This window comes from Rhincodon typus, chromosome 5 (assembly GCF_021869965.1).
Source record: "Rhincodon typus isolate 14 chromosome 5, sRhiTyp1.1, whole genome shotgun sequence".
Taxonomy (NCBI): domain Eukaryota; kingdom Metazoa; phylum Chordata; class Chondrichthyes; order Orectolobiformes; family Rhincodontidae; genus Rhincodon; species Rhincodon typus.
Window position 1 is genome coordinate 67,909,165 of NC_063336.1, and position 20,259 is coordinate 67,929,423.

Below are 20,259 nucleotides of genomic sequence, written 5' to 3' on the forward strand. Positions count from 1 at the left end.
CAGGATTTATCAAGGGTGAAGACATCTATGCCAATTGGTCTGTAACTAGCCTTTTAAGAAGGCAGCTCACCTTTGTTTTGAGATAACAAGGTGTAGAGCTGGATGAACACAGCAGGCCAAGCAGCATCAGAGGAGCAGGAAAGCTGATATTTCGGGTCTGGACCCTTCTTCAGAATCTGGTTTCCCGCTCCTCTGATGCTGCTTGGCCTGCTGTGTTCATCTAGCTCTACACCTTGTTATCTCAGATTCTCCAGCATCGGCAGTTCCTACTATCTCTGAATCACCTTTGTTTTGACTTTCTCAAAACAATTAAGGTTGGACAATAAATACTGGCCAGACAGTGAAACCGATATCCCATGAGTAATTTTTGAAAATGTGTGATGGAGACAGCTTCAATCAAGGAACTTAACGGGGAATGTAAATCTTATCTGAAAAAGAAGAACATGGAAGGTTCCAGGGAAGAGTCAGAGAAATGATACCAGGTGAATTGCTCATTTGAACATTCAGCACAGACAAGATAGAAAATGTGGCTCTTTCTCTGAGGAACAATTTTGTGATCCCGTCTTGTGCGCTCCATAGATCACACCCAGCGCTTTGAGTAAACAGTAGTTCTTTATCCTGTAAAGCCTAATACACGAATGTTGCTGTAATATGGTATTCCAAATTGTATAATCTCCCCACCTTTCTGTCAACCTGTCATGTCACTTTTAATGACTTATTCACATACATGGCTGGGTCCCTTTGAATTGTACCTCTTATTTTATGTTGTCTCTCTCTCACCCTCTCCTGTTCTTTCTACCAAAATGAATCACTTCACGCTTGTCTGCATCACGGGTGCCAACACTGGCTCAGCATAATCCAGTAAATGTCAGCGGAAGTCGGTGAGGTGGTGTGAATGGGTCAATTTCTTCACAGACCCAATTTCTTAACCACTGTGCCTACTTGGACCACTTCATTTGCTTGCTCTCCCAATTTCAGTTTTGGACATTTATTTCTCTTTTTGCTTGAACTTTTCTGTCTCCCATAACCACCGTGAAGTATTTTAAATGTTTAATTCTGGTTTCCGTTGCAAGTCGTGTTCAACTTGCCAAAATTAAGAGTAAACAAAAATAAAACGGCGCTGATGAGCTATGTTTAAAAAATGATGACTTTCCTGACCACTGTTTCTTCACGTATGTTGAATTGATTCCTGAAATGGCAGGTTTGACAAATGTGGACAGTCTGGATCAGTTAGGACAATACTCACTAGTGTTTAGAAGAATGAGAGGGGGGAGGTCTCATAGAAACATACAAAACTCTAACAGGACTAGACAGGGTGAACACAGGAAGGATATTCCTGATGACTGGGGAAGTCCAGAACCAGAACCAGGAGTCAAAGTCTAAGGATACAGAGTAGGCCACTTAGGACTGAAATGAGGACAGATTTCTTCACCCAGGATGTGGTAAGCCTGTGGAATTCTCTGTCACAGAAAGCTGTTGAGGCTAAAAGATTGAATGTTTTCAAGAAGGAGTTAGATATAATTCTTGAGGCCAAAGGGTATGGGAGAAAGTGGGAACACAGTATTGAGTTGGATGATCAGCCATAATCATATTGAATGGCGGTGTGAGCTGAAAAGGCCACATGGGCTATACCTGCACCTATTTTCTGTTTCAATGAACCAATGCTCTTAAACCTTAATGACTGATACAGGTAAATGAAAGGCCCAGGCATTAAACAGAGCTTAGGCTGTCATTTCTTGTTGCTATTTCACCATTGTCCTAGCAACCAACAACTGACAAATCGAAACCTTTTTCAATAACATGAATACAGGCTTACAAACACACAACTGCCAAATCAGCACCTTCACTGATGACCGTGTTAAGGTAAGTGATTTTTTTGGGCCTCTTTAATCAGTCTCAGGACTATCAACCACGTGTAAAACATTTTGTTGGTTTGCCACAGGTGGTTCAGCTTTCCCAAACAAGGGTAGACAAAGTTTATTCAGTTGCCCTTTGCTTAATTGCTTGTACATTTACCTCCTGGCTCCTCCTTAGTTCTTGAGGTAGACTTGAGATTCAACTCTGCTACCAGGGTAAAAACAGACAGTGGCAGCTGTGATGTTCATGAGTGTAGCATGTGTCGTCATGTCAGTTTAAGTCTTATGTCATGCTCTGCTGACCAGGCATAGAACATAGAACAGTACAGCACAGTACAGGCCCATCGGCCCACGATGTTGTGCTGAACTTTTACCCGAAACCTAAGGTCTATCTAACCTCCACCGCTACCTTATACTATCATCCATATGCCTATCTAATAGCCGCTTAAATACCTCTAATGAGGCCGACTCCACTACCCTCTCAGGCAATGCATTCCACGCCCCTACTACCTCTGACGTCTCCCCGATATCTACCTCCTTTCACTTTAAAACTATGTCCCCTCGTAAAAGCTATCTCCACCCTAGGAAAAAGTCTCTGGCTGTCTACTCTATCTATACCTCTGATCATTTTGTACACCTCTATCAAGTCAGAACACTTCAGACTCCATCCAATTAGATAACAATAAGTTATATTCAACACATCAACCTCATTCCCACAACTCTTTAAATCCTCTTCAAACAAGATATGCATAACATTCAGTAGTAATTCTGGAAATTCTTAAGCATCTAATTTCCAGACAAATATTCGTAACTCATACTCAGCAGGGACAGTGTTACAATTATTCTTGTTCATGAATGCACCCTCTGACGAACCAGTGGACTACAAATTACAGAATGGAATCCCAGAATTCTCATTTTAAAATCTACTGAATCACTTTTAATAGCCAATCGGTAATTGATGATGAATCTAGTACAGTCCTGCCAATTCCAGGAGGAATTGCTTACTTTGCATTGAATGTCATTGCCATTTGTTCACACATTTCGTCAATTTGTTTTGAGCTTTTAGAATTCTGTGCCATCCTCTGCACAGTATAAAATGCTTCCAAGTTTTATTTTATTTGTAAAATTTGCAATTGTGTCCAGCATGCCAAGCTCTAGGTTGCTGATATATATCAGAAAAGACAAGGGTCCTATTACTGATCCCTGGAGAACTTCACAGCAAGCATTCCTCCAGTTCAAAAAACATTCATTAATCAATACTCTCCATTTCCTATTATTCAACCCATTTTGGATCCATGCTGCTACTGTCCCCTTTATTCTGTAAGCAATAACTTTGCTGCGAAGCCTGTTTGCAGGACTTTATCAAATGCCTTTTGAAAGACTGCTATACTCATTTAACCCTCTTTGTTAGGTCTTCAAAAAAGCTTCAGATTTGTTCAATATAATTTGCTGGTTTTCTTTAATTATGCTGCATTTGCTGAAGTGACTATTAGTTTTGTCCTGAATAATTGCATCTAGAAGCTTTCCCAGCACCCAAGTTAAACTGACAGAATTGTAGCTGCTAGGTGTGATGATGCTGTGGCTTTCAGAGGTTATTTTGTCCTGGTTTTTTTGAGAGGTTGAATGTGAGGGATAAGTTGTCTGTAAGAAAGTAAAAGTTTGTGAGGCTTTAGGGTTTTTTTAAGTTGGCACAGTAGAGCCAGTCTGGCTGGGTGTGGCCAGCTCTCGTATAGCGTTCTAGTTTTTTTTTTAGCTTTTAGGTTTATCTTTAAGCAGTTGCTGTTGTGGGCTTGAAGGAGTACAGGTGATCTTTTTTCCTCTCTGTTACAGCTAGAAGCCAGGGTTTCAGTATGCTGCTGAGTTACCTGTGAGACCAATCTGTCTTTCTGAATTTTCCTTTTTGCCAAAATGTATATTTATGGCATGTTACTGTATTGGAAAAGTTAATTAGTAACAGTTACTGTAACTACTATTCGGTTATGTTTTTAAGTAGAGTTAAGTTCTTTCGTTTGTTTGTGTTTAACGATAGTGTTCAAATAAATTGTGTTTTTGCATAACATTGAGTATTTTGACCAGTCGCATTGCCTGCAGAACATAGCGCTTCACATTTGCCTTTAAAATAAGAAGTAGTTGTCTAGGCTACCTGAAAATATTTTAGGGGAGCCTGGTCTGGTCCATATTACAAGCTTATCTTGACATTCAGTTTTGCACAAATATTTGCAAACTTCAGTCCTCTGGCACCACCCCTGAGCCCAAAGAATACTGGATTTCCACTTTCAGTTCCCTTGGATGCATCTCATCTGCTTTTAATGCCTTTATGAAGTACATAATAGAAGTATCCAATAGCACCAGCTCATCAATTTGAAAACTTCAAGTGTTTGCACCTCCCCACTCCCCCAACCTCCTTTTTAGCCATGACCTAGGCAGAATCATCTTTGGTCAAGACAAGCACAAAGTATTCATGTGGCATGTCAACCATTTACTCACTTTTTCTGGTTTCTAATTGGTCCCACTCCTTCTATTACCACCCTTTGATTATTTATATGCATGTGGAATGCTTTGGGGTTCCCTTTTACATTAACTGACAGACTCTTTTCATACCCTTTCTTTGCACTCGAATTTGTTTTCCAATTCTTATCTGAGCCTTCTATATTCAGCCTGGTTCTTGGTTATATTATCCATAGAGAGAGCTCTGGATTTTTTGTAATAGCTTGTTTAACTCTTGATAATTAATAACTTGATAATTTTTGACTCTAGTGTTTCTTGTTCAGAATCCACAACTACATGAACAGAAAATTACCAATTCTTCAACTTCCAGGTTAGTTGTGAAATTTGTTTGTACATCCTGCATATGAATGTGCATCATGAGTTCATTGTATGCCATTGTGTCATTATCTGCACGAGGCTACTTTGGGAAGAAGGGAAAATCTGTGATGAGGCTTCCCTCGTGTGGCCATGGTTGACCAGGTCTTTTGATGCCCCACAAACCAACACAGGAGAGAGAAATTTAGGTGTGTGTACACTCTAATCTATAGGCAATAAAAGCCATATTTATTCATGAGTAATAGGAAGTACTGGAGAAATTTCAGCAGAAATGGAAATATCTGTGGAGAGAAAAATAGTGTTCTGAGTTTTCAGAACCTGCCCTGGATTTAATCTGTATTACCATTTTGATGAAGTGGCACAATACTCCTTCCAAGGCCAATATTGCCTTCTTATGGTTAGGTGTCTAAAACTAAACATAATACTTCAATTGGGTCTGACCAAGCCTCTGCGGATCGTAAGTGTGTGTCACTTTTTCACTTTGGAATTCCATCCCATCATGTCTCCTTTGGTTCAGTGTGAAGAAGGGTCTAGGCCCGAAACGTCAGCCTTCCTGCTCCTCTGATGCTGCTTGGCCTGCTGTGTTCATCCAGCTCTACACCTTGTTATCTGAGCTTATTCTTTAGCTCTCTTCTTGCAAAGCCAGTTTCATTTAGACTTTTAAAACTCGAATGTGTTTGGTGTCATGAAAACACACATCAACCCTTTCTGAAAGAGCTATAGAGCTATACCTCCATACCACCCCCACACTCATCCTGTCTGAGAGAGGTTACTTCCCTCAGGGTAACATCTTCCCTTTTGATGTGGGAATGGGAGGCTCCCATATGTCTCTAATTGTTGCCATGGATTAAATGGTTGTAATGACGATGAAAGTGTCGTTGCTTGCTGTCATAGACTCTGTAAAACTGACAGCAACTTCTTGGGTCTGCATGCATGCTGCTAAATGTCTCTGTCATTGATTTCCGCACTCCTATGTTTTGTGCTCTTGAAGTCCTAACAGATGGAAGTGATTTAGAAATCATTGATTTGGCATAATCTTCAAACTTTAATGTTGCTATTCTCACTGTAAAGCTGTTGATAAATCTTTGTGGCATGAGATTTAAATGATTATTTAATGAAGTACCAAGGTATAATACTGCTGAGCAACATCTCTCACTGGGAAAAGCTAATTTTATATTTGAGGAATGTCAAGGTTTTTGACTTTTTTTAAAAAAGTACATATTTTAAACATTAAAAAAGTTTATTGTTTTTATTTCTATCTTAATTCATGTCTATATCTCAATGTTTGCTGTACTAAGACTATAAAAAGTGAATAAGAACTGCTCATTACTTCCTAATTTGCTGTATGTAAGAATTCTTTATTCTGGTTGGCTATTTAGCATGCTTCCTGACATGATGTCAGATACCAGAAATCCTCCACAGTTGATGCAAGAATTAAATTAACATCAAAGATAAAGTTTCTGTCACAGAGTTTTCAAGCAGCGCAATTAGGATCAGTGGGTCTGCCGCTGCTGTACAAATTGCTTGGCATTCAGATCCAAAAGATGATAGGAACTTGAAGGACGATGATGGTGTTATTGTTTCTTCTATGCCTGTACGAGAAACACATTTTCCCCAAAGTACTACTTAATTGATAAGGCAAATGCATGGTATTGATTTCTTAGGACACTGTGCCTGAAGTTCGTGGGGATTATACTGCAAAAGTGGCAGAATGAACGACGTCATTCATCCTAGCTAAAACTGAAAACTTTGTCCCAGCTGCTAGGATGGACTTATTTACATGATTGCAATGGATGTGTCAACTGTGATGTTCCACTAACTTCCTGAACCTTTCCTGGGGTAAAATACAAAAACTGCATCAAGTTCTGTGAATACAGTGCTTCTTAAAATGGCAGTTGAGCCCTGAAAAAATTATTCATTTTCCGCTGAGGACTGCAGCGGTCATTTCTGATATCTTAATGATACTTAAGGCAGCTCTTATCGGGTGTAAGTTCTGCTGAGGATAGAATCGGTAGAATTTCCTTAGAATTCTGTGGCATCCCTCCAAGATGCATCCACTTGATATGAGGATTAAGAGGATTGGGTGATTGAAAATATGCTCATTGATTCCCTTGAGATTTCCATATATTCTTGTCTTCCAAGTATATGTTTAGGTTTCGTTTTCACAATCCCCTGGAATTTCAGGGGGGTTGGTGTTTGTACAATGTAGTATATTTACTAACCCCTAGACAGCAATCTTGTTGTTGCCTTGTTACCAGCTTGAAATCTAAAAAGTAATTGCGTTCTTCCAAAGTTTAATTTTTGTGTACATAATGAAAGATTTTCAGAATCACAATTCTTATAACATTGGTCAGAATAGACAGATATGAAATTAACAAAAGGGGCCATGAAATGTCCTTGGCAAGTAAGATTAAGGAGAATCCCAAGGCATTTCATACATATGAGGAGCAAGAGGACATCAAGGGAAAGGGTGGGTCCACTCTGACAAAGGAGGGGATTTACACTTGAAGCCAGAAGAAGTACATGAGGTCCTTAATCAGTACTTCACATTGGTATTCATCAAAGAGAAGGATATGGATTAGCGACGGGTATGTCGATATTCTAGGACATGTTGATTTAAGGATGTGGCGGTATCAAGGTAGATAAGTCCCCAGGGTCTGATGGGATCTATCCCACGGTACTGAAGGAAGAAAGGGTGAAGATTGCCTGGGTCTTGGAAGATATCTTTATGTCCTTTTTAGCCATTGTTGAGATCCCAAAAGACTTGAGAATAGTTAGTTATTCTTTTGTTTAAGAAGGGCAAAAGGAATAATCCAGAAAATTATAGGCTAATGAGTCCTGCGTCAGCACAGGAAAATTATTGGAGAGGATGTAGGGACTGGATTTACTCACTTTTGGAAAAGACTGGACTTATTAGGGTTAGTCAGCATGATTTTATGTGGGGAGAGATTGTCTCACAAATTTGATTGAGTTTTTTGAGGAAGTGATGGAAGGGCAGTGGATTATGTCTACGTGGACTTTACTAAAGCACTTAACAAGATCCCTCAAGGTAGGCTGATCCAGAAGATTAATGACATGGGATCCATGGTGAGTTGGTAAGTTGGATATAAAATTGGCTCACTCATAGAAGACAGGGAATGTAATTGTGGAGCAGTGTTTTTCTGACTGGAGATTTGTGACCAGTTGTGTTCTACAGGAGTCAGTGCTGGGACCTCTGTTGTTTGTAATATATATAAATGATTTGGATGAAAATATACGTGGTCTAATTAGTCAATTTGCAGATAACATGAAAATTCGTAGATTTTTGAGTAATGTGGAAGGTTGTCAAAAAATACAGCAGCATATAGATCAGATGGACATTTAGGTGGATAAATGGCAGATGGTGTTTAATCTGGACCAGTGTGAGGTAATGTATTTTGTGAAGTCAAATGCGAGAGGAAAGTATACGGTAAATGGCAGTAAATAGGAGCATTGATATACACTGATATCTTTGGGTGCAAGTCCATAGCTCCCTGAAAGTGGGGAGGAGGAGAAATTTTTAAAAGGACATGTGAGAGGCAAGTTATTTTTTACACAGAGGGTGGAAAGTGCATGAAATGTGCTGCCAGTGGAGGTCATAGAACTAGATGTGAGTGCATTTAACAGCCATTTAGACACAAGAACATATGGGAATAGAGGGATACGGACTATGTGCAGATAGATGGGATTAGTTTCGTGTGACAACATGATTGTCATGGGCATGGTGGGCTCAAGGGCCTATTCCTGTGCTGAACTATTCTATGTTCTATAAGTAGTTTCTGAGCTGTTGTGTATTTTACTTTTCACCATGTTTTGGTTATAGAGGATCCTTAGCCTCCAGCAAGTGATTTCATCCTGCAAAAATGTTGATTATTTTAAAAATTTCTTAAATTTTATCATGGTGAATTTTAACAATCAACGTTGTGGGGATCACCTGACAGCTGTTTCTGGATTTCTGTGTTCAGTTGTGCATGTTTGGATACTAGGAGTTGTTGTCAGCTCTCATCTTAAAACAGAAAATTCCAGGCCTGTGAATATTTTTGGCAGCACTTTGTCTTCAATTCTGCCTGTCTCATGGTTGAAGAGCTTGTTTAAGCCTCTTGTTGTCCACTTCAAGATTTTACATTTGTCACAGGGTAGTTTTGAAATTTTCAGCTCATGGGTTTGCATTAAGTTCATTGCCAAGAAAGCTCAAAATTACATGCCCTCCTTTGTGCTAAAGCCAGAATTCTTTGACTCATTTCACCAGCAGGCTTCTAGTCATCCAGCTGGATGATAATTTTTCAAATGGGTGCTGTCTTCAGTTTAAAAATAGTAATTGACTTTAACATGTTGCTGTTAACCATAGCCACAAAGGTTATGATGATCAAAGATCCAGATTGGTTCCCTTATTAATTTGTAGTGTTTTTTTAACGTCGTTTAGGTGACATACTTCGAACCCATCAGAATATTTGAATTTTTCAAACCAGGCTACAGCTGTTGGATTATTATTTTGCTTTCTGGAGCAATTAACTAAATCTGAAAATGTAGACTTTGGTTTTGCAGACTTGATGCCAATTGTTCGAAGTTACTGCTTCAATAAACCATGATATTTTCAAGGGTTATTATGCAGAATTAATAGTGCATCAAAAGAAAGGTGACATCAATTTAGTGATTTACAATTGAATTCTGTTTGCTGGGTCTTCAACAGTGTTCCCTTTAGAGGAACAAGAAATTACTGACAGTAACTTTTCATTTTCCACATTAAATTACATATGCACAGATGTCAGAGGTTGATGTCAGCTTCACAGAATGACAGCCAACATCGGCAGTTTCACTGAGATTAGGATGGAAAAGTCTGAGCAATGGATTCCAATCGAACATTAACTGTCTCGGGGATGCAAATCACAGTGTTTCAGAATTGCAAATTAGGAATTAATGATTAGATCAATGAAAATTTTATGGCTAATCAGTACTGAGCGCTGGTAAGCTCTCAGTGTTTGACTGGCTTGGATTATGCTACTTTTGCTTTGCAGTTTGGTCACTCGATTTAATTATGGAATGAAACCAACCAGCCAAAAATCAACTTTCAACTTGAACTACCAGACTTGCTTGATGTAGGTTGTCCGAGCATTCTGCTACAGATTGTTGGCTTGCATCCGTGATTCCAAGAGGTGTGAACTTTTGGAGCTACCACAGTTTCTCTTCCTCCTCCTCATCCCTTCCTCTGCCTCAATAATATTTCTGTTTTGTATTTCTCTAATTCTGGTTCCCTTGCTGGTTGATATGTCAGCGGTGTTGAAAGTGATGATTGTATTCTTTTTTAAATTGCATTTTTTTCACTCGTAAGAAATCAGGATTATGTAAAGTTTTGGAATTTGCAAAAGGTACTGAAAATAATCTCCCTTTTAGTTAAAATTGTTTTTTTTTAAAAAGTACATCCAAGATGCTTTGCAGTCTATAAAATGCTCTAATTGATAACAGTATTGAGATTCGTTTTGTTCTGAGTGATGGTCAACAATATTTATGTTGAATGACTTCTTTACAATGAAAATCATGCAATCATTTGCAGAACTTAAATTGTTGTTCTTACTGCCCTTATTTGGAAAATTTAGGAAAGAATTGTCTTTAGACTCATCTATGTCGCTTTTCCCATTTTCAAGTGCATTAAGTGGCTGTGATACTCACTGTTTGACTCAACAGCCATTTGCAACCCCACCTTCCTTTCAGCTGTGATCCTTAATAGTTTTTTTAGCTGTATGTGCCTGTCACCAATTGTTGACTGTGCTGTGATCCCTAATGTTTCCTGCCATTCCCTTGTTCCACTAAAAGAAAAGGCACCATTAAAACCAAAACAAATTATGTTTTTCATCTTACAGTTAAGAAACACCAGGTTCTACGTGGTAAGTGCCCACGGTGGCATAACATGAAAATAGGAGGCACTGTGTGTGGCCAAGCTTCATTCTTCAGCATTCCAGTGTGTGGTTGTGATTATGCACATTGACAAAAAATATAAACTAGCCTAAGATGATGAACTTGACAGGAATTGAATAAATTTGGGAAAATGTGGTTCCAACATCTTCAGTTTTATCTTCATATTTAAAATTGAAGCCATTTTAAGATGTATTTCACTCAAGATTAAGTATTTGTGAGTATTATTGAACAAAATAATAGTGAGAATGCCAAACGTGGAATTTTAAATCGATTTGCAAAACTGATGATATTTCTTTTATACTGACTTTTTAAAACTGAGCCTTAAGCACAGTTAATCTTGTAAATCTGATTCCTGATGTGGAAGATTGGGTGGGAGCACTTTGTGCAAGAGCTTCTAAAGGAATAGAATTAGATGTAGCTAGTTGCGGTTTTCAGAGTCACTGTGAGGCTGAAACCCCCAGATGTTATGAAATCCTGCCCTGTGAATAATGGAAAAACAAGGTACAGTAAGTAGTGGGAACCAGCTGCAAATGATGTACTTTGGTATCACCTGATAGAATCTTAATGTTTTACATTCACTTATGTATTTTATGCTGCATTTCTGTTGCCAATTTCCATACTCTCAAAACTGCTGAAGCGTGCATTTGCTATTTGTGTTTGCAGTATACACTTTTTACAATTTGTGGTTTTAGAAATTGGATAGAGCTAAACATCATTTTTGAAAGCTTAATTTCAAACAGCTGTGTAGTGGTATATTTACTGACGTGAAAATACTTAGAAATAATAAAAACAGACAATGTTGGAAATACGTAGCAGGTCAGTCAGCGTCTCCACAGAGGAAAAAGCATTGTGGGCGTAACCCTTCCTCAGACTTGTAAACTGATCTTTCTAAAAGTATACTTCTAAAATCTAATATTTTTAGTTTGGATTTCCCCAATTTTCTGTTTTGTTACAGACTTCTTGCAGGCCAGTCTTATAACATTTAATGGTGAATGAATTAATTTAACTCACCAATGAAGATGGAAATTTAACATACCTTGTCTAAAATGTAATGTGAAGCTTTAGTGTTTCAGCTGGTATTGTACTTCGACTCAAGTGCTAAATGATGAGTCTTTTAATAATATATGTTCAAGAAACTGTTGTAAGCAAAGTGTTTTAGAGATGAGAAAACAGCATACAAAGCTACTAAAATAATCTAGTTTTTTCCCCATAGAACTTCTTAAAACCGATCCTTTCAAACTGAGCTTTTGGTCCACATTCTTACCTCTTTCATGTTGGAGCATAGCCCTTTTTCCTCCATTTTCCTCTAAAGTGTCTTGACCCTTCTCTATTCAGCTAGCATATGGACTGCAGCAGTTCAAGAAGGCAGCTCACCAAACCTTCTCAAGGGCAACTGAGGACAGGCAGTAAAATACCGTGGGCCAGCCAGTGATGCTGACATCCCACAAGTGAATAAAAAACAAAAACCTTTGTGAAAGATTATTCCTAGTGCCATGAGCTAGTGAGGGTAGGAACAGGAGGATAGAGCAGATGAATGTGTGGCTGAGGTGCTGGTGCAGGGCAGAAGGCTTCTCATTTTTTGGATCATTGGAATCTCTTCTGGGGTAGAAGTGACTTGTATAAGAAAGACAGATTGCACCTGAAATAGAAGGGGTCTAATATACTGGCTGGGAGATTTGCTAGAGCTACTCAGGAGGATTTAAACTAGTAAGTAGTGGGGGACCAAAGAGAGATAGTGAGAAAAGAGATCAGTCTGAGGCTGGTGCAGTTGGGAAAAGGAGGAAGTCAAACCGTCAAGGCCATCAGGAGCAAGGCAGCGACTGAGGTGGAACTGATAAATTAAAATGCATTTATTTCAAGGCAAGAGGCCTGACAGTTAAGGCAGATGAACTCAGCGTCTGGTTCGGAACATGGGACTGGGACATCATAGCAATTACAGAAATGTGGCTCGTGGATAGACAGGACTGGCAGCTTAATGTTTCAGGGTATAGATGCTATAGGAAGGATAGAAGGAGAGACAAGAGAGAAGGCGGAGTGGTGTTTAGATTAGGGATGACATTACAGCTGTGTACTTAGGGAGGATATTCAGGGAAATTATTTGGGTGGAACTGAGGGATGATCACCTTATTGGGATTATACTATAGACCCTGCAGTAGTCAGCAGGAAATTGAGAAACAAATCTGTGAGGAGATCTTACTTATCTGTAAGAAGAATAGGGTGGTTATGTTAGGGGATTTTAACTTTCCATACATAGATTGGGACTGCCATAGTGTTAAGGGCTTGGATGGAGAGGAATTTGTTAAGTGTTTACAAGAAAGTTTTCTGATTCAGTATGTCGATGTGCCTATTAGAGAAGGTGCAAAGATTGACCTACTTTCGGGAGATAAGGCAGGGCAGGTGTCGGTGGGGGAGCACGTTGGAGCCAGCAACTATAATTATATTAGTTTTAAAACCGTGATGGAAAAGGATAGACTGGATCTAAAAGTTAAAGGTCAAAATTCGCCTTCCTCATACTGAGAAGTTAATAGGAAAAACTTTCAAAAGTTGATGGAGGATAGACATTTGTAGGTAAAGGGATGGTTGGGAAATGGGAAACCTTCAAAAGTGAGATAATGAGAGTCCAAGGACGTTATGTTCCTGTTAGGATGAAAGGCAAGGCTGGTAGGTGTAGGGAATGCTGGATGACTAGAGAAATTGAGGTCTTGGTCAAGACCGAGAAGGAAGAATATGTCAGGTATAGACAGCAGAGGTGGAGTCAATCCCTAGAAGAGTATAAGGGCAGTAGGAATATACTTAAGAGGGAAATCAGGAGGGCAAAAAACGGACGTGAGATAGCTTTGGCAAATAGGGTTAAGAAGAATCCAAAGATATTCTACAAATACATGAAAGATAGATGAGTAACCAGGGAGAAAATAGGACCCCTTAAAGATCAGTAAGTCCACTTATTTGTGGAACCTCAGGAGATGAAGATACTAAACGAGTATTTTGCATCAGTGTTTACTGTGGAGAAGGATATGGAAGCTAGAGAACAAGGGGAAATAAATAATGACATCTTGAAAAATGTCCATATTATAGAGGAGATGGTGCTGGATGTCTTAAAAAGCATAAACATGGATAAATCCCTGAGACCTGATCAGGTGTATCCTAGAACTGCGTGGCAAGTTGGCTAAGTGATTTCTGGGCCCCTGCTGAGACATTTGTATCATCACTAGCCGCAGGTGAGGTGCGGGAAGGCTGGGGATTGGCTAACGTGGTGCCGCTATTTAAGAAAGGTGGTAAGGGAAAGCCAGGGAACTATAGACCAGTGAGCCTGACATTTGTGGTGGGCAATTTGTTAGAGGGAGTCCTGAGGGACAGTATTTACATGTATTTGGAAAGGCAAGGACTGATTAGGGATAGTTGACATGGCTTTGTGGGTGGGAAATCATGTCTCACTAACTTGATTACGTTTTTTGAAGAAGTAACGAAGAAGATTGATGAGGGCAGAGTGGTGGACGTGATCCATATGGACTTCAGTAAGGGGTTCAACAAGCTTCCTCGTGGTAGACTGGCTAGCAAAGTTAGATCACATGGAGTACAGGGAGAACTAACCATTTGGATACACAACTGGCTCGAAGGTAGAAGACACAGGGTGGTGGTGGAGGGTTGCTTTTCAGACTGGAGGCCTGTGACCAGTGATGTGCCACAAGGATTGGTGCTGGGGCCACTGCTTTTATACAAATGATTTGGATGTGAATATAGGAGGTATGGTTAGTAAGTTTGCAGATGACACCAAAATTAGAGGTGTAGTGGACAGCGAAGAAGGTTACCTCAAAGTACAACGCATCTTGATCAGATGGGCCAATAGGCCGAGAAGTGGCAGCTGGAATTTAATTTAGATAAATGTGAGGTGTTGCATTTTGGAAAGGTAAATTGGGGCAGGACTGAAACACTGAATGGTAAGGTCCTGGGAGGTGTTGCTGAACAAGTGACCTTAGAGTGCAGGTTCATAGTTGCTTAAAGGTAGAATCGCAGGTAGACAAGATAATGTAGAAGATGTTTGCTATGCTTTCTTTTATTGTTTAGTGCATTGACTATAGAGTTGGGAGAAAATGTTGCGGCTGTGCAGGACATTGGTTAGGCCAATTTTGGAATACTGTGTTCAGTTCTGGTCTCTCTGCTATAGGAACCATGTAGCGAAACTTGAAAGTGTTCAGAAAAGATTTTCAAGGAAATTGTCAGGGGTGGAAGGTGTGAGCAATAGGGAGAGGCTGATTAGGCTATTTTCCCTGGAGAGTTGAAAGCTGAGGGGTGACCTTATAGAAGTTTATAAAATCATGAGGGACATGAATAGGGTGAATAGACAAGATCTTTTCCCCTGGGTTGGGGAGTCTAAAACCAGAGGGCATAGGTTTAAATTGAGAGGGGAAAGATTTAAAAGGGACCTAAGGGGCAACGTTTTCATGCAGAGGGTGGTGCATGTATTTAGTGAGCTGCAAGAGGAAGTTGGGGAGGATGGTACAACTCCAACATTTCAAATGCATCTGGATGGGTATATGCATAGGAAGGGTTTGGAGGGATATGGGCCAAATGCTGGCAAATAGGACTAGATTAATTTAGAATATCTGGTTGGCATGGACAATTTGGACTGAGGAAGGGTCTGTTTCCATACTGTACATCTCGATGACTCTAAAAATGAATGGTTTTGCCACTCTCTGCTGGTAGACCACAGAACCTGCTTTGTGCGTCACACTTGAGTATATCTTTTTCTCTTGAGATTTAAAGTTAAAGATCAAAATGCCTCAACTGTTTCAGTCACTTTGTGCTGTTGGGACTTTCAGAGGAAGCATTTAAATCGTGATAATGCATTTTTCCTTTGATTAACTGGAATTCTGCAAGTTGAATGCAATATTGAAATGTTCATTGCTGTGAGCGAGATATGGTGACTGACTACCAAGCAAATAAGCATGGAAACTCATATGGTTCCAAGCTAAAATAGAACTTAATAAGCCATTGCGTTTGTTGTAAACTTATAGTAAACAGTTTTGTTGTCAGGAATTGGTGTAATTTTAATGGGTGAATGATTCAAGCCTTTTACTTCTGCTGCACTTGCTCCATTTTGTGCAAATAAACCCAGTTCATTAAAAAAAATTCACTGCCCAGATTTTTATGCAGTTTCCTCATATCACTGAATTGCAAAGTGACTTGCAGAGAAACCAATCAAAATCTGGGCACGTGCATGGATGTAAGATCTCTGCAAGAGCAAATATCTACAGGGCTGACAGTGGATATGAAGACTGCTTTCATAAAATGCATTGCAAAAGGGAATGGTTTATTTCAAATACAACAAAAAGTCATCATACGAAGTTCAGACAGTTGTGGAAGATTCCTGTTTCATCATACACCATTCTTTAAGATTTTGCCCTCAATATCATATTCTTTAGTATTCTGCTGAGGCTTTGGGGTGTTATTTGCTCAGTTAGACAAGGTGTAATATGCGTTAACGTTTCGGGTCCGGTGATCCTTCCTCAGATGCTGCCAGACCTGCTGAGCTTTTCCAGCAACTTTGTTTTTGTTCCTGATTTACAGCATCCACAGTTCTTTTGGTTTTTATTAAGGTGTAATATGCCTCGAGCATCAGATGTGGCTTAGTTGTTAAGCATTCTTTCCTCTGTCTCCCAAGATTTCCAATCAAACCCCTCTCCTGGGCTTGAACTCAAAGTTCATGGCTCACACTCAAGTACAATACTGAGGAAGCATTGCTATATTAGAGGTAGTGCCTTTTAGATGATATGTTTAAACCAACACTATATATGCCTGCTTGAGTGAATGTCAAAGATCCTGCGACACTATTCAAGAGAAGGGCAGGGAAGTTTTCCTTATTGACATGAAAAATCTGACAGTCTCACTAGAAGCAGATTATCTGGTCATTACCACATCACTGTTTAGGTTTGCTGCACTCAGCTTGTGTTTTCTATATTAGAATATTGTGTACTCTTCAAGAAGTACTTCATTGGCCGTCATCACGAAAAGTACTGTATAAATGCAAGTCTTTTATTTTGAAACAGACCCCTTTTTTCCTTTTTTCTTCTCATTCTTAAACTATTTTAGAAATACATTTTAGTACATCACAGATCTTACTTAAGGACCCTCACAAGCTAGTTTTACTGTAGATGTTTGTGTGCCTCCAGGTTTTTATAACATAATTGACCTGATTATTTGGGAAGTGCTTGATTGACAGATAAGAGTGGATGATGGAGTTGCTTTTGCTGAGCTGTAATTCAACAATTTGTGAATTCAAAGAGTTGATTTTTGATTCGCAGATCTTAGAGCACGTGGGACACGATGTCCCATGAGGTAATGCAATCTGGAACACAGGATTTGCTACCTTATCTTCTCTTTTCTGCAATCAATTTGCCTCATCATTACGATGCTGTGACTTAAAGCATTTTGGACAAGCTGTTAGCATTTTGAATGAATGGTGGTAAGCTCCTCCTAATCATTCATACCAATGCTGTTGCACTTCATGTACATACCTACGAACATACAAATTAGGAATAGGAGTAGGCCATTCAACCTCTTGAATCTGCTTTGCCATTCAATAAGATCATGGCTGATTTGATTGTCACATCAAACCTGCATTCCCACTTATTCCTGATAACCTTCCATCTATTTTTAAAAAGAATTAAGGCTCTTGCTTCCACCACTGTTTGAGAATGAGTGGTCAAAAGACTCATGTTCCTCTGAAAGTATTTGTTACTTGCCCCATCTCTGTTCTAATTAGGTGACCCCTGATTCTCAAACAGTGACCTGTAGTTCTAGATTTTCCCGTAAGAGGACATATCTTCTCCATTTCCACCTGTCAAGATCTTTCAGATATTTGTTTCAATCAGGTTAGGTTCCCTCTGAAACTTTTAATAGATACTTAAATTTAACATGCAATGTTCTCATAAAATAACCCTCGTATTCCAGGTATTATTCTAGATAACTTTCTCTGCATTACCTGCAGCACACTTGTATCCTTCCTTAAGGTGACCAATATTGTGCTCGGTACTCCAGATGCAGTCTCACCAGTGCCCTGTGTAACTGAAACATAACCTCCCGAATTTTATATTTAAGGGGGTTGGAGTATGAGAGTAGGGAAGTCTTACTGCAATTCTACAAAACACTGATTAGACCACATTGTACTGTGAATGGTTTTGTTCCTATTATTTAAGGAAAGGTATTGTTTTATTAGAGGCAGTTCAGAGAAGGTTCACTCAGATGATCCCTGGTATGAAGGGATTATCTTAGGGGCAAAGGTTATATAGGTTGGGATTTTACTCACTGGACTATAACCTGGTATTGTGTGACTTCTTTGTCCAACCCAATCCAACACATGCACCTCCACATCATGTCCAGGAATGTGATGGTGACATTTCTGTACACTAGGACTTGTTGAGGTCTTTGTTGTTAAACACTGTGTCCTAGTTTGGAGAAAGCTGTTCTGTAAATAATTCATATGGAACTTGAAATGCTAAATCTGTCACTTGCTTCACGAGTGCAGCAAGACCTGCTGAGCTTGTTTAGCATTTTCTTATTTTAATGTCAGCTGATCCAGTGTTGACTCTTTCTACCATTGGTGGCCTTTTGAGAGAATCATCTACCTAAATTCCCCCTAAATTCTGTTCCACTGTGCGAACCTCAGATCCACGCAGGACAGCAGCTGGAGAAATCAGAAGTGAATATACTGGCATGCTGTTTGGCATGCACCCACTCTTGGAGGGGCCATGCAGCTTGGAGAGAATGTTAGTGACTACCAAAGTATGGTGAGTCCTTAACATATTTCAGCATGCCTCCTTCAATATATGGGAAGTGGAATGTTTTGTGCTGAGTAGACGTGGTTTGGCAGCATTCAAGGGCCAAATTCACTAAGCACAGTTGAGAAGATCAAAAGTGGTATGCAGATCTGATGCAGAGTGGACTGTGATACTGCAGTCATCTGCAAACAGTAGATTGTGTCTACACTACATATCTTTGGTGTTCAGTTTAGCTTTGGCAAGGATGCAAGTGAGTATAAGAGTTTTCTGTCTCAGTGATTCTTAATACTGACACCATAGGGCAGTTGCTATTTGATAAGGTAAATACCCCCTGCAGGTAGATTGTTCATAATATGAAAGCCATAATACAGCCTTGCTTGACCTTGGTCTGGACTTTGAAGGCACCTGTCTCTGATCTTGTGTTCAAGACAATTGTTGTCATTTCATCATGAAATAACAGCTGAGTTGTAATGCAAGTTTCTTGGACTTGCAGATTTCTGAATCACAATCCCAGCACCTTCATGATTTACTCAACCTAATGCTTTGGTCAGATTGATGAATGTATTGAGCTGTACCTGTTGTTTTCTTGGGTTTGTCTGGGAGCAAAGACTATGCATAAGATTAGGAAAGCCCATAACCACATTGTCTTACCAGGGGTTTTCCTCAGCCACAGGAAGTGATTCAGGAGAAATTATGTCAATGTTTTCCCTACTATGGATGATAGAGAAATGGCTTATTAGTACCCACAGCACAATTTAACTCCTTTCTTGAAGATGCTTATAATTATTGGATTCCTGAAGCCAGAGAGTTTTTTTTCCTCCTAAATCTGCAGGATAAGTGCATGGAGTCTTGATGTAAGCAAATATCCACCAACTTTGAAGATTGCAGCAGGAATATGATTGTGACTGTAGGCATTTGTTGCTTTTCGTTCATTTTAATGCTTGTAGCTCTCCCTTTGGTGGTTCACCTGTGGATTCTATCACAGAGTTCTGAGGGATAGCTTGGAGAGTATCATCAGTTATTGTGGAGTCGTGGTATCATTGTTGATGAAATGTTCTTTCCAGCATGGAAGGATGGGATTGTCACCCTTGAGAAGATGAGCGTTGTCCTGTGGTTGAAGCAGAATTTTTCTATTTGACTTTATATGACAAGTGGCACTGGTGGCTTCAAAAAGCTTTGTCTGTCAGAATAGTTAGTATCCTATTAGATCCCTTAGGTTTTTGTTTCCCATTACTTGCCCTGTATCATCCAGATTTATCTTTGCATGTCAGTCTTCAGTTAATGGGAATACTGCCTTCTTGATTTGCAACCTTTAGCCAGGCAGCAGGGGCTGCTCATTCTAGGCAGTCACATATTTAAGCGTTGCTTCTGTCAGCCCGATCCTTGTGATGATGATGTTGGATACAAAGGTCAAGTCCATTTGACTTTTTTGGATGCTATTGGAATTCAGTTGGACGTGTGTACTGTACTTGGAATTCCACTCCTTGCTCAGGCTGTTTCAGGACTGAGACTTTTTTTTTATCCTGGACTTTAAGGTTTTGCCATATGATGGTATTAGCTAGATGTTTATTGCTGAGCTCAGTGATCTTTCAGAAGACACCAGTCCCCCTATGTGGATTGAATGGTACTTGCATCACTTAGACCTTTGACTAGAAAAATGATATAATCTAGGAATTGCCAATGTTTTGTTCTTGGATGCCTTCATATGATTTTGTATCTGTCCTTCAGGGAGAAGAGTGTTTATTATAAGGCCTTGATGAGCACAGTTTGTTAGCAGGAAGGTGTCATTTCTGCTGGCTTTTTTAATGTTGTTTTCCCAGTGGTTCCTGTCTAGACATTAGGGTGCTAGTCAACCCTGGCATTAAAGTCCC